Source organism: Salmo trutta, chromosome 4 (genome assembly GCF_901001165.1).
Source record: "Salmo trutta chromosome 4, fSalTru1.1, whole genome shotgun sequence".
In the NCBI taxonomy this organism is placed as follows: domain Eukaryota; kingdom Metazoa; phylum Chordata; class Actinopteri; order Salmoniformes; family Salmonidae; genus Salmo; species Salmo trutta.
In genome coordinates this window covers 4473098-4493390 of record NC_042960.1, presented here as the reverse complement: position 1 = coordinate 4493390, position 20293 = coordinate 4473098, and the positions used below count along the sequence as shown (strand labels likewise).

General features: G+C 46.6%; 1 long non-coding RNA gene across 1 annotated transcript; it reads left to right on the top strand.

Annotated features, from left to right (window-relative positions):
• Positions 1-18269: 18269 nt before the first annotated feature.
• Positions 18270-19054, top strand: LOC115191692 (uncharacterized). The gene is made up of 3 exons (XR_003877758.1): positions 18270-18580; positions 18758-18859; positions 18964-19054. It is a non-coding gene; the product is annotated as an uncharacterized LOC115191692 (long non-coding RNA).
• The last annotated feature ends 1239 nt before the right edge of the window (positions 19055-20293 follow it).

The window sequence follows — 20293 nt, the reverse complement described above, 5'->3', positions numbered from 1 at the left end:
AGCCACGGAGACACCAAACGGGAGCTTCAACCACCTCTTCCTGCCCCAGGGTGTCCAAAAGGTGGTCATGTAGCTGCTGGGCTCGTCGAGCTTGCACTGCAGGAAGGCATCTCTGGCGTCCACGAGCGTGAAGACTCTGGCCTTTGGGAGCTTGTAAAGAACATCCTCCAACGTGGGCATAATGTAATGTGAGCGTCTCAGAGCCCGGTTGAGGTGTTTAGGATCAATGCATATCCGTAGCTTGTCTGGTTTCTTGACGATGACCATATTACTTATCCAGTCTGTAGGCTCGGTGACGGATATCATGTGGCCATCTGCTTCGTATTTGTCAAGCTGAGCCTTTGTAGCTGCTTTCATGGCCACTGGTACATTGCGGGGTGCACACTGGACAGGCTGGATTGCTGCGTCCAACTCAAAGTGGACTTCGCCAGGAACTGACTCGACCGGTGCATTGAAGACATCATGGTACTTGCTCAGGAGTGTCTCCTTGCTCAGGGGCCCAGCCTGGACATTGTCTACAATGTTAAGATCAGCTGGGATGGTGAAGTTAATGAGTCCAAGGCGCTCGCATGTAGAACCTGACAGTAATGGCTGTTGACTAGCCTCAACTATTTCAAACTCAAGGGTGTGTTTCTGGCCACGTAAAACACACTCTGTCACAAACAGGCCTAAAGAGGTCATGAACTGTCCCGAATACAGTTTCAGCTTGGTGCTACTCTGTGTGAGTTTGTCTCTGGGCGCGAGCCTCCTTTTGTCTCTAAGGCTCATAACATTACATGTGGCCCCTGAATCTAGCTGGCATTGCTGTGGTTTATTATTAAGTAGCAGAGTGACAAACCACTTTTGTCCTTTTGCCCTCACTGCCCCTATGCACTCGCTAGCATATACATCCTCTGTGCTGTTGTTCCCTTCATCTGTGTTTGTTTCAATGGAGTGCACTTTACCCTCCTTTCTCTTGCTTTTCATGCAGACCCTTGCGAAGTGATTAGCTGTACCACAGGATTTGCATATTTTTCCATAGGCTGGGCAGTATTCTTTTCCTCGTCCATGAGAAATGCCACAATATCTGCACGTATTGGGGTTGTCTGCTGCAGAGTTGGCTGTAGTATTAGCATTAGCAGTGGCAAAGGGGAATTTCCTTACTGGCTGCCTGAATGTAGCATTGACATTGTCCATATGTTGTCTTTCTAGTTCCATGGACCTTACCCGTATATCAGTAAGCTCTGCTGCACGGCATGTCTCCACCGCCAAGACCAGCGTCAGGTCGCGTTCTCTCAGCAAACGTCTGCGGGTGCCCTCATCAGTTATGCCAAGCACTAGCTTATCTCTGATCAGTTCATCTCTTAAAGCACCATAGTCACATGTAGCTGCCTTTTCCCTTAGCCTAGTGACAAAGCTGTCAATGGACTCCCCGTCCTCCTGTTTGCAACAACCGAAAACATAACGCTCGTAGATAACGTTCTTTGCTGGCTTGAAGTAATGTTCAAGAGCATCAAGAATAGCTGTAGCGTTACCTTGCTGAGCTGCTGTTAGGTTCAGGTTGTGTTTGTATACGTGTCGGCATTCTGTTCCCATTATAGTCCTCAAAGTGGCAGCCACTACCTCATCGTCCTTTTCCAGAAGTCCCGTTGCTAGTGCATAGTCCTCCCATTCACCTCTAAACGTATCCCAGTTTGTGCTCCAGTCTCCGCTAAGCTTCATAACGGCGGGAGGGGGAATGTTCGCTGCCATGTCTAATCGGTGCTAACAACACTGAAGCTAACTAGCAAACTCACTCTAGCTAAGGACAATTCCGGCGTCAGGCGAAGTTTACCTCAAAAAAGCATTTTTAGGGGGTAAACCAGAACAGGTGACTAATTTGCGGAAAGCATGGTTAGTTATCCGACTCTGACACCATGTTTGAATGTTAAATGACGAGACAGAGGCATGGATGCGAGTAACCAGTCTTGTTCAGTATATTGCAATACATCCGGGTATTTCAAGCACACTGGTAAAACACTGGAGTTGCAGTAATTAACATTTACCAACAGATGGCATCACTGTGCCATCTTACACCCATAACACCTGTCTCCACAGAACTCAGGGAAGAGGTGCTCCAGAGTTGTTACAGTGTGTCTGGGGCTGCTGTGTGTTCTACTGGCTGGGATCATAGGTCTGTCTGTCTACTGTGAACATCTCAACTTTATGTTACACTAAACCTCACATAGACTGTGTCATTTCAGTATGTGATTTCTGTGGAGAAGTGTATGTTATTGGTCAGGGCTGTTTGTTGGGTTAGTATTCCTCTCCACAGATACCAGAGTGATTGGTGATACTGAGAAAAAAACACAGTGTTCTGTACCACAACTACACTGTAGAGAGAGACCAGATAGAGACCAGCTACAACCTGTTACAGACCAGCTACGATGTCCTGACTAAAGAGAGAGACCAGATAGAGACCAGCTACAACTTGTTACAGACCAGTTACGATGTCCTGACTAAAGATAGAGACCAGATAGAGACCAGCTACAACCTGTTACAGACCAGTTACGATGTCCTGACTAAAGAGAGAGACCAGATAGAGACCAGCTACAACCTGTTACAGACCAGTTACTATGTCCTGACTAAAGATAGAGACCAGATAGAGACCAGCTACAACCTGTTACAGACCAGTTACGATGTCCTGACTAAAGAGAGAGACCCGATAGAGACCAGCTACAACCTGTTACAGACCAGTTACGATGTCCTGACTAAAGAGAGAGACCAGATAGAGACCAGCTACAACCTGTTACAGACCAGTTACGATGTCCTGACTAAAGAGAGAGACCAGATAGAGACCAGCTACAACCTGTTACAGACCAGTTACTATGTCCTGACTAAAGAGAGAGACCAGATAGAGACCAGCTACAACCTGTTACAGACCAGTTACGATGTCCTGACTAAAGAGAGAGACCAGATAGAGACCAGCTACAACCTGTTACAGACCAGCTACGATGTCCTGACTAAAGAGAGAGACCAGATAGAGACCAGCTACGATGTCCTGACTAAAGAGAGAGACCAGATAGAGACCAGCTACAACCTGTTACAGACCGCTACGATGTCCTGACTAAAGAGAGAGACCAGATAGAGACCAGCTACAACTTGTTACAGACCAGCTACGATGTCCTGACTAAAGACAAAGACCAGATAGAGACCAGCTACAACCTGTTACTGTCACGCCCTGACCTTAGGGATCCTTTTAATTCTCTATTTTGGTTAGGTCAGGGTGTGACTAGGGTGGGTAGTCTAGTTTTTTCATTTCAATGTTGGCCTGGTATGGTTCCCAATCAGAGGCAGCTGTCTATCGTTGTCTCTGATTGGGGATCATATTTAGGCAGCCTTTTCCCACTGTTTTTTGTGGGATCTTGTCTGTCTAGTTGCCTGCGAGCACTACATTAGCTTCACATTTCGTTTTGAGCTTTATTGTTTTCTGTGAGTTTCATCTAATAAACATGTGGAACTCTATGCACGCTGCGCCTTGGTCTACTCATTTCGACGAGCGTGACAGAAGATCCCACCACGACAGGACCAAGCAGCGTACCCGGGAGGAGATGGCATCCTGGTCTTTGGAGGAGGTTGAGGAGAGAATATCCTGGACTTGGGAGGAAGTCTGGCAAGATACGAAGGCCTGCCGTGGAAGCAGACGGAGGCAGGGAAGGAGCAACAACAATGCTACTGGGGTTCACGGCCACAACGGAAGCCCGAGAGGCACCCTCAAATATTTTTTTGGGGGGGGGGGCACACGGGGTGGTTGGCGGAGCCAAGGGAGGAACCAGAACCAACTCCCTGTACTCACCGTGTGGAGTTGGCCACCGTTCAGGTGCCATGTTTTGCGGATCTACGCACCGTGTCTCCAGTGCGCCTCCACAGCCCAGTGCGTCCTGTGCCAGCTCCCTGCACTTGCCGTGCGAAGGTGGTCATTTGTCCAGGACGCGTTGTCCCAGCTCTACGCTCCAGACCTCCAGTGCGCCTCCACGGTCCAGTATATCCTGCGCCGGCTCTACGCACTGTGTCCCCGGTGCGCCTTCACAGCTCAGTGCGTCCTGTGCTAGCTCCCTGCACTTGCCATGCGAAGGTGGTCATTTGTCCAGGATGCGTTGTGCCAGCTCTACGCTCCAGACCTCCAGTGCGCCTCCACGTTCTAGTATATCCTGTGCCGTCTCCACGCTCCACGCCTCCTCTGCGTCTCCCCAGCCCTGTACGTCCTGTGTCAGCTCCACGCACCCGGCCTCCAGTGATGATCCATGGCCCGAAGCCTCCAGTGACGATCCATGGCCCGAAGCCTCCAGTGACGATCCATGGCTCGGAGCCTCCAGTGACAATCCATGGCCCGGAGCCTCCAGTGACAATCCATGGCCCGGAGCCTCCAGTGACGATCCATGGCCCGGAGCCTCCAGTGACGATCCATGGCCCGGAGCCTCCAGAGACGATCCAAGGTCCGGAGCCTCCAGCGACGGTTCCCAGTCTGGAGCCTCCAGCGACGATTACCAGTCCGGAGCCTCCAGCGACGGTTCCCAGTCCGGAGCCTCCAGCGACGGTTCCCAGTCCGGAGCCTCCAGCGACGGTTCCCAGTCTGGAGCCTTCAGCGAGGGTTCCCAGTCCGGAGTCTCCGGCGACGATCTACGGTCCGGAGTCCCCGGCGCCGAGCCATGGTCCGGTTCCTCCGGCGATGATCCACGGTCCGGTTCCTCCGGTGACGACCCACGGTCCGGTTCCTCCAGCGCCGATCCACGGTCCAGAGCTTCCGGCGAAGATCTATGGTCCGGAGTTCCCGGCAACGATCCACGGTCCGGTTCCTCCGGCGACGATCCACGGTCCGGTTCCTCCGGCGACGTTCAACGGTCCGGAGCCTCCAGCGATGATCCCCGCACCAGAGTTGCCACCGAAGATGGCGGATCCGCGAGCGGAGCGGGGTCTACATCCCGCACCGGAGCTGCCAACGAGGCTAGATGCCCACCCGGACCCTCCCCTATAGAGTCAGGTTTTGCGGCCGGAGTCCGCACCTTTGGGGGGGTACTGTCACGCCCTGACCTTAGAGATCCTTTTAATTCTCTATTTTGGTTAGGTCAGGGTGTGACTAGGGTGGGCAGTCTAGTTTTTTCATTTCTATGTTGGCCTGATATGGTTCCCAATCAGAGGCAGCTGTCTATCGTTGTCTCTGATTGGGGATCATATTTAGGCAGCCTTTTCCCACTGTTTTTTTGTGGGATCTTGTCTATGTCTAGTTGCCTGCGAGCACTACATTAGCTTCACATTTCGTTTTGCGCTTTATTGTTTTCTGTGAGTTTCATCTAATAAACATATGGAACTCTATGCACGCTGCGCCTTGGTCTACTCATTTCGACGAGCGTGACAGTTACAGACCAGCTACGATTCCCTGACTAAAGAGAGAGACCAGATAGAGACCAGCTACAACCTGTTACAGACCAGCTACGATGTCCTGACTAAAGAGAGAGACCAGATAGAGACCAGCTACGATGTCCTGACTAAAGATAGAGACCAGATAGAGACCAGCTACAACCTGTTACAGACCAGCTACGATGTCCTGACTAACGATAGAGACCAGCCACAGAGAGAACGAGACAGGTTTCAGGATATGTTTGCTGTGCTTGGTAAGTGCTGGATAATAACACGGCCAGCCTGGACATTAGGCAGGTATAGGCAACCGCCTAGAGGGGCAGATTGACAAGGGCAGCATTTTATTCTCTATATAGTGCAATACTTAGGATAATAGACAACAGTTACAGGAGCGTTACATTGCCCTGACCAATGAGATGGCAACGCTGGAGAAGAGAATCTCTGAGCGTGTAAATTGTCAAGTCAGTCACTAGTGCTGTGTCTAGACTCTACCTTTCCGAAGTGTGCACTTGCAGTGTGCACCTGGAATCTGGCTGCAATCTGATTCGCTACCCTTCTCCAGAAGTGTGCATTGGATTGGTGCAAACACGGCTGGAGGGAGTTTCCAGCATACAGTACACACACAACGCATACACACACGTGTGAAGTTCCCTTTTAAAACCTCTGATAACGATGCAGATAAAAGATTCCCCAAACACACTTCTGAGTAACTCTTCACACTGATGTCACACACAGACAGCATAGTGTTGGGGCAGAATTTGGGGTGAGCTGTTGTAACTTTATGCTCTGTTCTGTGTTGAACTGAGATAAACTACATTTCATTGACTCCGTTATGTTCGCACCCTTACACAAGGCCATTGGGTTCTGGAACTGTTGCTTGCATAAAATAACTGTTGTGTAACCAAAATTACTGCATTATCGCCTCCCACTATATGAGGGAAATGTAACCATCTCCCCTCCGAGCTCCTTTCCTGACTATACTCAGAGATACATCTCCCCTGCAGCTGCTTGAATAAAGGTTCATTATTATACTCCAATAGTCTCTACCTACTCTTAGGATAGAATTGTCCACAACAATAGATAAAATAAAAAGGCGCCTATAGGGCCATCGGTGGCTGGCCACAGAGCACAAGCCTATTACGACTTCCTTATGAACGATGCCACAAACAGTATAACCTTGAAAAGTTTAACTTCCTGTTTGAAGGTGATTCTATCAACTGTATTGGACCACAGACAGAGAGCAGAGACCCACATTAGACCAACTACTTAACTACTTGTCAGTACAGTTAGAATACAGTAGATATTACCATTAGGAGTCAGTTAGAAAGGTAATCATACAGTAGATATTACCATTAGGAGTCAATTAGAAGGGTAATCATACAGTAGATATTACCATTAGGAGTCAGTTAGAAAGGTAATCATACAGTAGATATTACCATTAGGAGTCAGTTAGAAAGGTAATCATACAGTAGATATTACCATTAGGAGTCAGTTAGAAAGGTAATCATACAGTACTGTATAAGGCACTGTAGCTATAGTCAGAAAGCATTGTTTGAAAATGTCTGAGTCCATCTATACCAAGCCAGATATGACCAATAAAGTTTGACACATAGAGAAGTCAGATTTGAAAATGTGTAATAAGTCACTTTAGTCATTACCTTTGTGAACAAAATATCCAATGAATTATTCAAATAATTTTTGCTGAGGCCGATAAAAAAGTATATTTTATATTCATCCGATGTCTGCTATGTTTTTGGATGATGTAATGACGACGTCGCTGCTCGCGCTGCTCCCTGTGCACACTGAATGCTGGTGTGCATGTGATGTTGGACTGAGTAAACTGGATGCATCCCGGATATACACGTGATTACCTTGATAACAACGGGCGAACACACTGGACGCAGTCTCCAGTTGTTATTAGGAGGACCGAGCACGCCCCCATTCTCATCGACGGGGCTGTAGTGGAGCAGGTTGAGAACTTCAAGTTCCTTGATGTCCACATCACCAACAAACTAACTTGGTCCAAGCACAACAAGACATTCGTGAAGAGGGCACGACAAAACCTATTGCCCCTCAGGAGACTGAAACGATTTGGCATGGGTCCTCAGATCCTCAAAAGGTTTTGCAGCAGCACCATCGAGAGCATACTGACAGGTTGCATCATTGCATGGAATGGCAACTGCTCGGCCTCCGACCGCAAGGCACTACAGAGGGTAATGCGAAATGCCCAGTACATCACAGGGGCCAAGCTTCCTGCCATCCAGGACCTCTATACCAGGTGGTGTCAAAGGAAGGCCCTAAAAATGGTCAGAGTCCAGCCACCCTAGTCATAGACTGTTCTCTCTTCTACAGCACGGCAAGCAGTACCGGAGCGCCACGTCTAGGTCCAAGAGGCTTCTATCCCCAACAGCTTCTATCCCCAAGCCATAACACTCCTGAACAGCTAATCAAATGACTTCCCAGACTTTTGCATTGCCCCACCCCCCCAAGCTGCTGCTACTCGCTGTTATTATCTATGCATAGCCACTTTAATAACTCTACCTACATGTACATAATTACCTCAGTTACCTCGACACCGGTGCCCCCGCACATTGACTCTCAACACTTCTACGGCGGTGGGCCCCAGGGCCGAGAATGTGACCCGGTGTCACATCCTGACCAGAGTAAGTTGTTATTTTCTATGGTAGAGTAGGTCAGGGTGTGACAGGGGGTGTTTGTCTATGTTTTGTATTTCTATGTTCAGTTTCTAGTTTTGTATTTCTATGTTGGTGTTGTTTGGTATGATCTCCAATTAGAGGCAGCTGGTCATCGTTGTCTCTAATTGGAGGTCATATTTAAGCTGATGTTTGTCCCACCTGTTTTTGTGGGTGACTATTTGTGAGTAGAGTTTGTTTCTCCTCTGCGTCACGGTTTGTTGTTTTGTATATTTCAGTTATTTGATGTATTGCATAGTTTCACGGATTAAATAAATATGTGGAACTACAACCATGCTGCACTTTGGTCCGATCCTTTAGACAGCCGTGACACCCGGGTGGACCGCAGTTCCACCTGCTGTTCAAAGAAGGTAGAGCTGGTGGTAATGGAGAGGGCAGGCAACGTGGGTGTGTGTTTGGGCTCAGTGAAGGCTCTACAGCCCAGGGCCCAGTTTCCCAAAAGCATCGTAAGGCTTCATCATTATTACCACAGAATCCTTTTGTTCTAAAATGAATTTAGGCTTAAAATTATTTTGGGAAACCGGGCCCAGGTCTCTGTCACCAACACTACAGCTGTACCTGTAGTTAGTACTACATCCACCCAGGTCTCTGTCACCAACACTACAGCTGTACCTGTAGTTAGTACTACATCCACCCAGGTCTCTGTCACCAACACTACAGCTGTACCTGTAGTTAGTACTACATCCACCCAGGTCTCTGTCACCAACACTACAGCTGTACCTGTAGTTAGTACTACATCCACCCAGGTCTCTGTCACCAACACTACAGCTGTACCTGTAGTTAGTACTACATCCACCCAGGTCTCTGTCACCAACACTACAGCTGTACCTGTAGTTAGTACTACATCCACCCAGGTCTCTGTCACCAACACTACAGCTGTACCTGTAGTTAGTACTACATCCACCCAGGTCTCTGTCACCAACACTACAGCTGTACCTGTAGTTAGCACTACATCCACCCAGGTCTCTGTCTCCAACACTACAGCTGTACCTGTAGTTAGTACTACATCCACCCAGGTCTCTGTCACCAACACTACAGCTGTACCTGTAGTTAGTACTACATCCACCCAGGTCTCTGTCACCAACACTACAGCTGTACCTGTAGTTAGTACTACATCCACCCAGGTCTCTGTCACCAACACAACAGCTGTACCTGTAGTTAGTACTACATCCACCCAGGTCTCTGTCACCAACTAAGGCTGTACCTGTAGTTAGTACTACATCCACCCAGGTCTCTGTCACCAACACTACAGCTGTACCTGTAGTTAGCACTACATCCACCCAGGTCTCTGTTACCAACACTACAGCTGTACCTGTAGTTAGTACTACATCCACCCAGGTCTCCGTCACCAACACTACAGCTGTACCTGTAGTTAGTACTACATCCACCCAGGTCTCTGTCACCAACACTACAGCAGTACCTGTAGTTAGTACTACGTCCACCCAGGTCTCTGTCACCAACACTACAACTGTACCTGTAGTTAGTACTACATCCACCCAGGTCTCTGTCACCAACACTACAGTTGTACCTGTAGTTAGTACTACATCCACCCAGGTCTCCGTCACCAACACTACAGCTGTACCTGTAGTTAGTACTACATCCACCCAGGTCTCTGTCACCAACACTACAGCTGTACCTGTAGTTAGTACTACATCCACCCAGGTCTCTGTCACCAACACTACAGCTGTACCTGTAGTTAGTACTACATCCACCCAGGTCTCTGTCACCAACACTACAGCTGTACCTGTAGTTAGTACTACATCCACCCAGGTCTCTGTCACCAACACTACAGCTGTACCTGTAGTTAGTACTACATCCACCCAGGTCTCTGTCACCAACACTACAGCTGTACCTGTAGTTAGTACTACATCCACCCAGGTCTCTGTCACCAACATTACAGCTGTACCTGTAGTTAGTACTACATCCACCCAGGTCTCTGTCACCAACACTACAGCTGTACCTGTAGTTAGTACTACATCCACCCAGGTCTCTGTCACCAACACTACAGCTGTACCTGTAGTTAGTACTACATCCACCCAGGTCTCTGTCACCAACACTACAGCTGTACCTGTAGTTAGTACTACATCCACCCAGGTCTCTGTCACCAACACTACAGCTGTACCTGTAGTTAGCACTACATCCACCCAGGTCTCTGTCTCCAACACTACAGCTGTACCTGTAGTTAGCACTACATCCACCCAGGTCTCTGTCACCAACACTACAGATGTACCTGTAGTTAGTACTACATCCACCCAGGTCTCTGTCACCAACACTACAGCTGTACCTGTAGTTAGTACTACATCCACCCAGGTCTCTGTCACCAACACTACAGCTGTACCTGTAGTTAGTACTACATCCACCCAGGTCTCTGTCACCAACTAAGGCTGTACCTGTAGTTAGTACTACATCCACCCAGGTCTCTGTCACCAACAATACAGCTGTACCTGTAGTTAGTACTACGTCCACCCAGGTCTCTGTCACCAACACTACAACTGTACCTGTAGTTAATACTACATCCACCCAGGTCTCTGTCACCAACACTACAGCAGTACCTGTAGTTAGTACTACGTCCACCCAGGTCTCTGTCACCAACACTACAACTGTACCTGTAGTTAGTACTACATCCACCCAGGTCTCTGTCACCAACACTACAGTTGTACCTGTAGTTAGTACTACATCCACCCAGGTCTCCGTCACCAACACTACAGCTGTACCTGTAGTTAGTACTACATCCACCCAGGTCTCCGTCACCAACACTACAGCTGTACCTGTAGTTAGTACTACATCCACCCAGGTCTCTGTCACCAACACTACAGCTGTACCTGTAGTTAGTACTACATCCACCCAGGTCTCTGTCACCAACACTACAGCTGTACCTGTAGTTAGTACTACATCCACCCAGGTCTCTGTCACCAACACTACAGCTGTACCTGTAGTTAGTACTACATCCACCCAGGTCTCTGTCACCAACATTACAGCTGTACCTGTAGTTAGTACTACATCCACCCAGGTCTCTGTCACCAACACTACAGCTGCACCTGTAGTTAGTACTACATCCACCCAGGTCTCTGTTACCAACACTACAGCTGTACCTGTAGTTAGTACTACGTCCACCCAGGGCTCTGTCACCAACACTACAGCTGTACCTGTAGTTAGTACTACATCCACCCAGGTCTCTGTCACCAACACTACAGCTGTACCTGTAGTTAGTACTACATCCACCCAGGTCTCCTTCACCAGCACTACAGCTGTACCTGTAGTTAGCACTACATCCACCCAGGTCTCTGTCACCAACACTACAGCTGTACCTGTTGTTAGTACTACATCCACCCAGGTCTCTGTCACCAACACTACAGCTGTACCTGTAGTTAGTACTACATCCACCCAGGTCTCTGTCACCAACACTACAGCTGTACCTGTAGTTAGTACTACATCCACCCAGGTCTCTGTCACCAACACTACAGCTGTACCTGTAGTTAGTACTACATCCACCCAGGTCTCTGTCACCAACTAAGGCTGTACCTGTAGTTAGTACTACATCCACCCAGGTCTCTGTCACCAACACTACAGCTGTACCTGTAGTTAGTACTACGTCCACCCAGGTCTCTGTCACCAACACTACAACTGTACCTGTAGTTAATACTACATCCACCCAGGTCTCTGTCACCAACACTACAGCAGTACCTGTAGTTAGTACTACGTCCACCCAGGTCTCTGTCACCAACACTACAACTGTACCTGTAGTTAGTACTACATCCACCCAGGTCTCTGTCACCAACACTACAGTTGTACCTGTAGTTAGTACTACATCCACCCAGGTCTCCGTCACCAACACTACAGCTGTACCTGTAGTTAGTACTACATCCACCCAGGTCTCTGTCACCAACACTACAGCTGTACCTGTAGTTAGTACTACATCCACCCAGGTCTCTGTCACCAACACTACAGCTGTACCTGTAGTTAGTACTACATCCACCCAGGTCTCTGTCACCAACACTACAGCTGTACCTGTAGTTAGTACTACATCCACCCAGGTCTCTGTCACCAACACTACAGCTGTACCTGTAGTTAGTACTACATCCACCCAGGTCTCTGTCACCAACACTACAGCTGTACCTGTAGTTAGTACTACATCCACCCAGGTCTCTGTCACCAACATTACAGCTGTACCTGTAGTTAGTACTACATCCACCCAGGTCTCTGTCACCAACATTACAGCTGTACCTGTAGTTAGTACTACATCCACCCAGGTCTCTGTCACCAACACTACAGCTGCACCTGTAGTTAGTACTACATCCACCCAGGTCTCTGTTACCAACACTACAGCTGTACCTGTAGTTAGTACTACGTCCACCCAGGTCTCTGTCACCAACACTACAGCTGTACCTGTAGTTAGTACTACATCCACCCAGGTCTCCTTCACCAGCACTACAGCTGTACCTGTAGTTAGCACTACATCCACCCAGGTCTCTGTCACCAACACTACAGCTGTACCTGTTGTTAGTACTACATCCACCCAGGTCTCTGTCACCAACACTACAGCTGTACCTGTAGTTAGTACTACGTCCACCCAGGTCTCTGTCACCAACACTACAGCTGTACCTGTAGTTAGTACTACGTCCACCCAGGTCTCTGTCACCAACACTACAGCTGTACCTGTAGTTAGTACTACGTCCACCCAGGTCTCTGTCACCAACACTACAGCTGTACCTGTAGTTAATACTACATCCAGCCAGGTCTCTGTCACCAACACTACAGCTGTAACTGTAGTTAGTACTACATCCACCCAGGTCTCTGTCTCCAACACTACAGCTGTACCTGTAGTTAGTACTACATCCACCCTGGTCTCTGTCACCAACACTGCAGCTGTACCTGTAGATAGTACTACATCCACCCAGGTCTCTGTCACCAACACTACAGCTGTACCTGTAGTTAGTACTACATCCACCCAGGTCTCTGTCACCAACACTACAGCTGTACCTGTAGTTAGTACTACATCCACCCTGGTCTCCGTCACCAACACTACAGCTGTACCTGTAGTTAGTACTACATCCACCCTGGTCTCCGTCACCAACACTACAGCTGTACCTGTAGTTAGTACTACATCCACCCAGGTCTCTGTCACCAACACTACAGCTGTACCTGTAGTTAGTACTACATCCACCCAGGTCTCTGTCACCAACACTACAGCTGTACCTGTAGTTAGTACTACATCCACCCAGGTCTCTGTCACCAACACTACAGCTGTACCTGTAGTTAGTACTACATCCACCCAGGTCTCTGTCACCAACACTACAGCTGTACCTGTAGTTAGTACTACATCCACCCAGGTCTCTGTCACCAACACTACAGCTGTACCTGTAGTTAGTACTACATCCACCCAGGTCTCTGTCACCAACATTACAGCTGTACCTGTAGTTAGTACTACATCCACCCAGGTCTCTGTCATCAACACTACAGCTGCACCTGTAGTTAGTACTACATCCACCCAGGTCTCTGTTACCAACACTACAGCTGTACCTGTAGTTAGTACTACGTCCACCCAGGGCTCTGTCACCAACACTACAGCTGTACCTGTAGTTAGTACTACATCCACCCAGGTCTCTGTCACCAACACTACAGCTGTACCTGTAGTTAGTACTACATCCACCCAGGTCTCCTTCACCAGCACTACAGCTGTACCTGTAGTTAGCACTACATCCACCCAGGTCTCTGTCACCAACACTACAGCTGTACCTGTTGTTAGTACTACATCCACCCAGGTCTCTGTCACCAACACTACAGCTGTACCTGTAGTTAGTACTACGTCCACCCAGGTCTCTGTCACCAACACTACAGCTGTACCTGTAGTTAGTACTACATCCACCCAGGTCTCTGTCACCAACACTACAGCTGTACCTGTAGTTAGTACTACGTCCACCCAGGTCTCTGTCACCAACACTACAGCTGTACCTGTAGTTAATACTACATCCAGCCAGGTCTCTGTCACCAACACTACAGCTGTACCTGTAGTTAGTACTACATCCACCCAGGTCTCTGTCTCCAACACTACAGCTGTACCTGTAGTTAGTACTACATCCACCCTGGTCTCTGTCACCAACACTGCAGCTGTACCTGTAGTTAGTACTACATCCACCCAGGTCTCTGTCACCAACACTACAGCTGTACCTGTAGTTAGTACTACATCCACCCAGGTCTCTGTCACCAACACTACAGCTGTACCTGTTGTTAGTACTACATCCACCCTGGTCTCCGTCACCAACACTACAGCTGTACCTGTAGTTAGTACTACATCCACCCTGGTCTCCGTCACCAACACTACAGCTGTACCTGTAGTTAGTACTACATCCACCCTGGTCTCCGTCACCAACACTACAGCTGTACCTGTAGTTAGTACTACATCCAATCAGTACAGAGAGAATTGTGTCATTAGATGTAACTGGTATGTATATGTTATGTTGTACTGAAAGACAGGGTGGAAATATGAACTTTTTATCATAATACATGTGAAGGGTTTTTTTTGGTCTGTCTCTTAAATCTGTCAAACTGAATCTATGGAGATATTGTTAGAACTTCTGCTTTTTCATTCTGAGTAAATCTTCACAGACAGCATAGATTAAAAAAAGACCCCTGCTGTAAATGGCCATTGGTGCCGGTCACACTCCGGGGGGAAGTTTCCCCTAGCTACAGATCTAGGATCAGGTGTCTCTCCCCCAATCCTAACCTTAACCATTTGTGGTGGAAATGCAAAACCAACCTAAGATCAGCGTCTAGTGGCAACTTCCCCCTACACAAGCAGTCAGAGTGAGAGCCATAAAGTGCTCTCCATTTGAAGGCTGTGGGTGCTGTAAACTCAGTCAGGATATATGTAGTGTATATGTCAATTATCAGAATCCCAATATATTTTAGCACATCCACAATTGGGACCCTGTGAATTCACACATACATCATATACCATGATATAGAATCATATCATGTAGTATATTATCAAACAAAGGCTGGTGGGAGTCATATCATGTATTATATTATCAAACTAAGGCTGGTGGGAGTCATATCATGTATTATATTATCAAACTAAGACTGGTGGGAGTCATATCATGTATTATATTATCAAACTAAGACTGGTGGGAGTCATATCATGTATTATATTATCAAACTAAGGCTGGTGGGAGTCATATCATGTATTATATTATCAAACTAAGGCTGGTGGGAGTCATATCATGTATTATATTATCAAACTAAGGCTGGTAGGAGTCATATCATGTATTATATTATCAAACTAAGACTGGTGGGAGTCATATCATGTACCCTGCTCAAAAAAATAAAGGGAACACTTAAACAACACAATGTAACTCCAAGTCAATCACACTTCTGTGAAATCAAACTGTCCACTTAGGAAGCAACACTGATTGACAATATATTTCACATGCTGTTGTGCAAATGGAATAGACAACAGGTGGAAATTATAGGCAATTAGCAAGACACCCCCAATAAAGGAGTGGTTCTGCAGGTGGGGACCACAGACCACTTCTCAGTTCCTATGCTTCCTGGCTGATGTTTTGGTCACTTTTGAATGCTGGCGGTGCTTTCACTCTAGTGGTAGCATGAGACGGAGTCTACAACCCACACAAGTGGCTCAGGTAGTGCAGCTCATCCAGGATGGCACATCAATGTGAGCTGTGGCAAGAAGGTTTGCTGTGTCTGTCAGCGTAGTGTCCAGAGCATGGAGGCGCTACCAGGAGACAGGCCAGTACATCAGGAGACGTGGAGGAGGCCGTAGGAGGGCAACAACCCAGCAGCAGGACCGCTACCTCCGCCTTTGTGCAAGGAGGAGCAGGAGAAGCACTGCCAGAGCCCTGCAAAATGACCTCCAGCAGGCCACAAATGTGCATGTGTCTGCTCAAACGGTCAGAAACAGACTCCATGAGGGTGGTATGAGGGCCCGACGTCCACAGGTGGGGGTTGTGCTTACAGCCGAACACCGTGCAGGACGTTTGGCATTTGCCAGAGAACACCAAGATAGGCAAATTCGCCACTGGTGCCCTGTGCTCTTCACAGATGAAAGCAGGTTCACACTGAGCACGTGACAGATGTGACAGAGTCTGGAGACGCCGTGGAGAACGTTCTGCTGCCTGCAACATCCTCCAGCATGACCGGTTTGGCGGTGGGTCAGTCATGGTGTGGGGTGGCATTTCTTTGGGGGGAGGCACAGGCCTCCATGTGCTCGCCAGAGGTAGCCTGACTGCCATTAGGTACCGAGATGAGATCCTCAGACCCCTTGTAAGACCATATGCTGGTGCGGTTGGCCCTGGGAACCTCCTAATGCAAGACAATGCTAGACCTCATGTGGCTGGAGTGTGTCAGCAGTTCCTGCAAGAGGAAGGCATTGATGCTATGGACTGGCCCGCCGGTTCCCCAGACCTGATTCCAATTGAGCACATCTGGGACATCATGTCTCGCTCCATCCACCAACGCCACGTTGCACCACAGGCTGTCCAGGAGTTGGCGGATGCTTTAGTCCAGGTCTGGGAAGAGATCCCTCAGGAGACCATCCGCCACCTCATCAGGAGCATGCCCAGGCGTTGTAGGGAGGTCATACAGGCACGTGGAGGCCACACACACTACTGAGCCTCATTTTGACTTGTTTTAAGGACATTACATCAAAGTTGGATCAGCCTGTAGTGTTGTTTTAATTTTGAGTGTGACTCCAAATCCAGACCTCCATGGGTTGATAAATTGGATTTCCATTGATTATTTTTGTGTGATTTTGTTGTCAGCACATTCAACTATGTAAAGAAAAAAGTATTTAATAAGATTATTTCATTCATTCAGACCTAGGATGTGTTATTTTAGTGTTCCCTTATTTTTTTTGGAGCAGTATATTATCAAACTAAGGCTGGTGGGAGTCATATCATGTATTATACTATCAAACTAAGGCTGGTGGGAGTCATATCATGTATTATATTATCAAACTAAGGCTGGTGGGAGTCATACCATGTAGTATATTATCAAACTAAGGCTGGTGGGAGTCATATCATGTATTATATTATCAAACTAAGACTGGTGGGAGTCATATCATGCAGGATATTATCAAACTAAGGTTGGTGGGAGTCATATCAAGTAGTATATTATCAAACTATGGCTGGTGGGAGTCATATCATGTATTATATTATCAAACTAAGACTGGTGGGAGTCATATCATGTATTATATTATCAAACTAAGACTGGTGGGAGTCATATCATGTAGTATATTATCAAACTAAGACTGGTGGGAGTCATATCATGTATTATATTATCAAACTAAGGCTGGTGGGAGTCATATAATGTATTATATTATCAAACTAAGGCTGGTGGGAGTCATATCATGTAGTATATTACCAAACTAAGGCTGGTGGGAGTCATATCATGTATTATATTGTCAAACTAAGGCGGGTGGGAGTCATATCATGTATTATATTATCAAACTAAGACTGGTGGGAGTCATATCATGCAGGATATTATCAAACTAAGGCTGGTGGGAGTCATATCAAGTAGTATATTATCAAACTATGGCTGGTGGGAGTCATATCATGTATTATATTATCAAACTAAGACTGGTGGGAGTCATATCATGTAGTATATTATCAAACTAAGACTGGTGGGAGTCATATCATGTATTATATTATCAAACTAAGGCTGGTGGGAGTCATATAATGTATTATATTATCAAACTAAGGCTGGTGGGAGTCATATCATGTAGTATATTACCAAACTAAGGCTGGTGGGAGTCATATCATGTATTATATTGTCAAACTAAGGCGGGTGGGAGTCATATCATGTATTATATTGTCAAACTAAGGCTGGTGGGAGTAATATCATGTATTATATTATCACACTAAGACTGGTGGGAGTCATATCATGTATTATATTATCAAAATAAGGCTGGTGGGAGTCATATCATGTATTATATTATCAAACTAAGGCTGGTGGGAGTCATATCATGTAGTATATTATCAAACTAAGGCTGGTGGGAGTCATATCATGTAGTATATTATCAAACTAAGGCTGGTGGGAGTCATATCATGTATTATATTATCACACTAAGACTGGTGGGAGTAATATCATGTATTATATTATAAACTAAGGCTGGTGGGAGTAATATCATGTATTATATTATAAACTAAGGCTGGTGGGAGTCACGTGGTGGCCAGTGTTGTGTTAATATCACACTTTGGTTGACTGATAAAGAGTTTCACAACGTAAAGTAACACAGACGCAGGACAGTGCAGGGAGACGACACATGTACAGACGTACATTAGAGTTAAGGTTAGAAGCAGAAGTTACTGTATTTGACCACAAGTGTGTTAAGATGTCAGAGGGAGTCTATGAAATATCAGATGGATTTGAAGACGATGAGCCTGATGCAATGAAGAACACAGACATTGATGGAAAACTATATGCCAATGTAAGAGCCTTCAAGCCCAGTCCAAGAGATGGAGTTGTTTCTTCAGGTAAGATTGCACGAACACACACACCCACACACACGCATTAACACACACCAAAAAATAACACAAACAACACATTACAGGTGTGATTACCCTGTAGTACTTTATCTTTATTTGTCTCAATCCTGGATGATACAGTAAAACACATGACCAAAGATCTTACTTTAATAATGTGTTATTCAGTACATGTTCAGTGGTGGAAGAGACCCTCTGGAGTTGCTGCAGTGTGTCTGGGGCTGCTGTGTGTTCTCCTATTGGCTGGGATCATAGGCCTGTCTGTCTACTGTAAGTTTAGTATGTTGTCACTGAGACTTATGTAGCCTACTTAATCATACTTAATCATCAATGGTGTGGTAGTTACATGTTTGATTAACTTTTCCCTTTTACAGATGGAGTCATTGGTCATCACAACTCAACAGAGAGAGACCAGCTACAGACCAGTTACAGCAATATGACTAAAGAGAGAGACCAGCTACAGACCAGTTACAACACCCTGACTAAAGAGAGAGACCAGCTACAGACCAGTTACAACACCCTGACTAAAGAGAGAGACCAGCTACAGACCAGTTACAACACCCTGACTAAAGAGAGAGACCAGCTACAGACTGAGAGAGATTTTCTTAGTGGGAGGTTTACCAATCTCAGTGAGTAAACCTACAGTAACACATTTTCATTAATCCAACACACCTTATCGTGTGTCTGTATTCTTTCATTAAGTGTCCAGTGTGATAAGTTGAAGGAAATTCATGTTTTCATCTTGTAGAACAAACCTGTTCTGAAGGCTGGCAGAAGTTTGATTCCAGTTGGTACTTCCTGTCTACTGAGACTAAAACCTGGAAGAAGAGCAGAGAGGACTGTATGGAGAGAGGAGCAGACCTGGTGATCATAAACAGTGATAAGGAACAGGTGAGAGAGAGAGAGAGAGAGAGAGAGAGAGAGAGAGAGAGAGAGAGAGAGATGCAAGGCGTATATATATATATATTTATCTTTTTCAACAACAGGAGTTTCTCTTCAAACTCAACAAGGGATTCTGGATTGGTCTGACTGACTCTGTTACTGAGGGGACCTTGATATGGGTGGACGGCACCCCACTGACCAACCCAAGGTAATATACTACTGCTCTAATAACACTGACCACAGTGTAAGGAGTAGGACTGATTACAGGTTATTGTCATTGATGGTGGCATGTCTGTACATTAAGCTGAAACATGTCTGTACATTATTTAGGATTGTGATGTTCTAACTGTGATGTCTGACTGTTTTTAACCCTGTAGGTACTGGTATTAACCATGATATCTGACTGTTTTTAACCCTGTAGGTACTGGTATTAACCATGATATCTGACTGTTTTTAACCCTGTAGGTACTGGTATTAACCATGATATCTGACTGTTTCTAACCCTGTAGGTACTGGTATTAACCATGATATCTGACTGTTGTTAACCCTGTAGGTACTGGTATTAACCATGATATCTGATTGTTTTTAACCCTGTAGGTACTGGTATTAACCATGATATCTGACTGTTTTTAACCCTGTAGGTACTGGTATTAACCATGATATCTGACTGTTTTTAACCCTGTAGGTACTGGTATTAACCATGATATCTGACTGTTTTATATCCTGTAGGTACTGATATTAACCATGATATCTGACTGTTGTTAACCCTGTAGGTACTGGTATTAACCATGATGTCTGACTGTTTTAACCCTGTAGGTACTG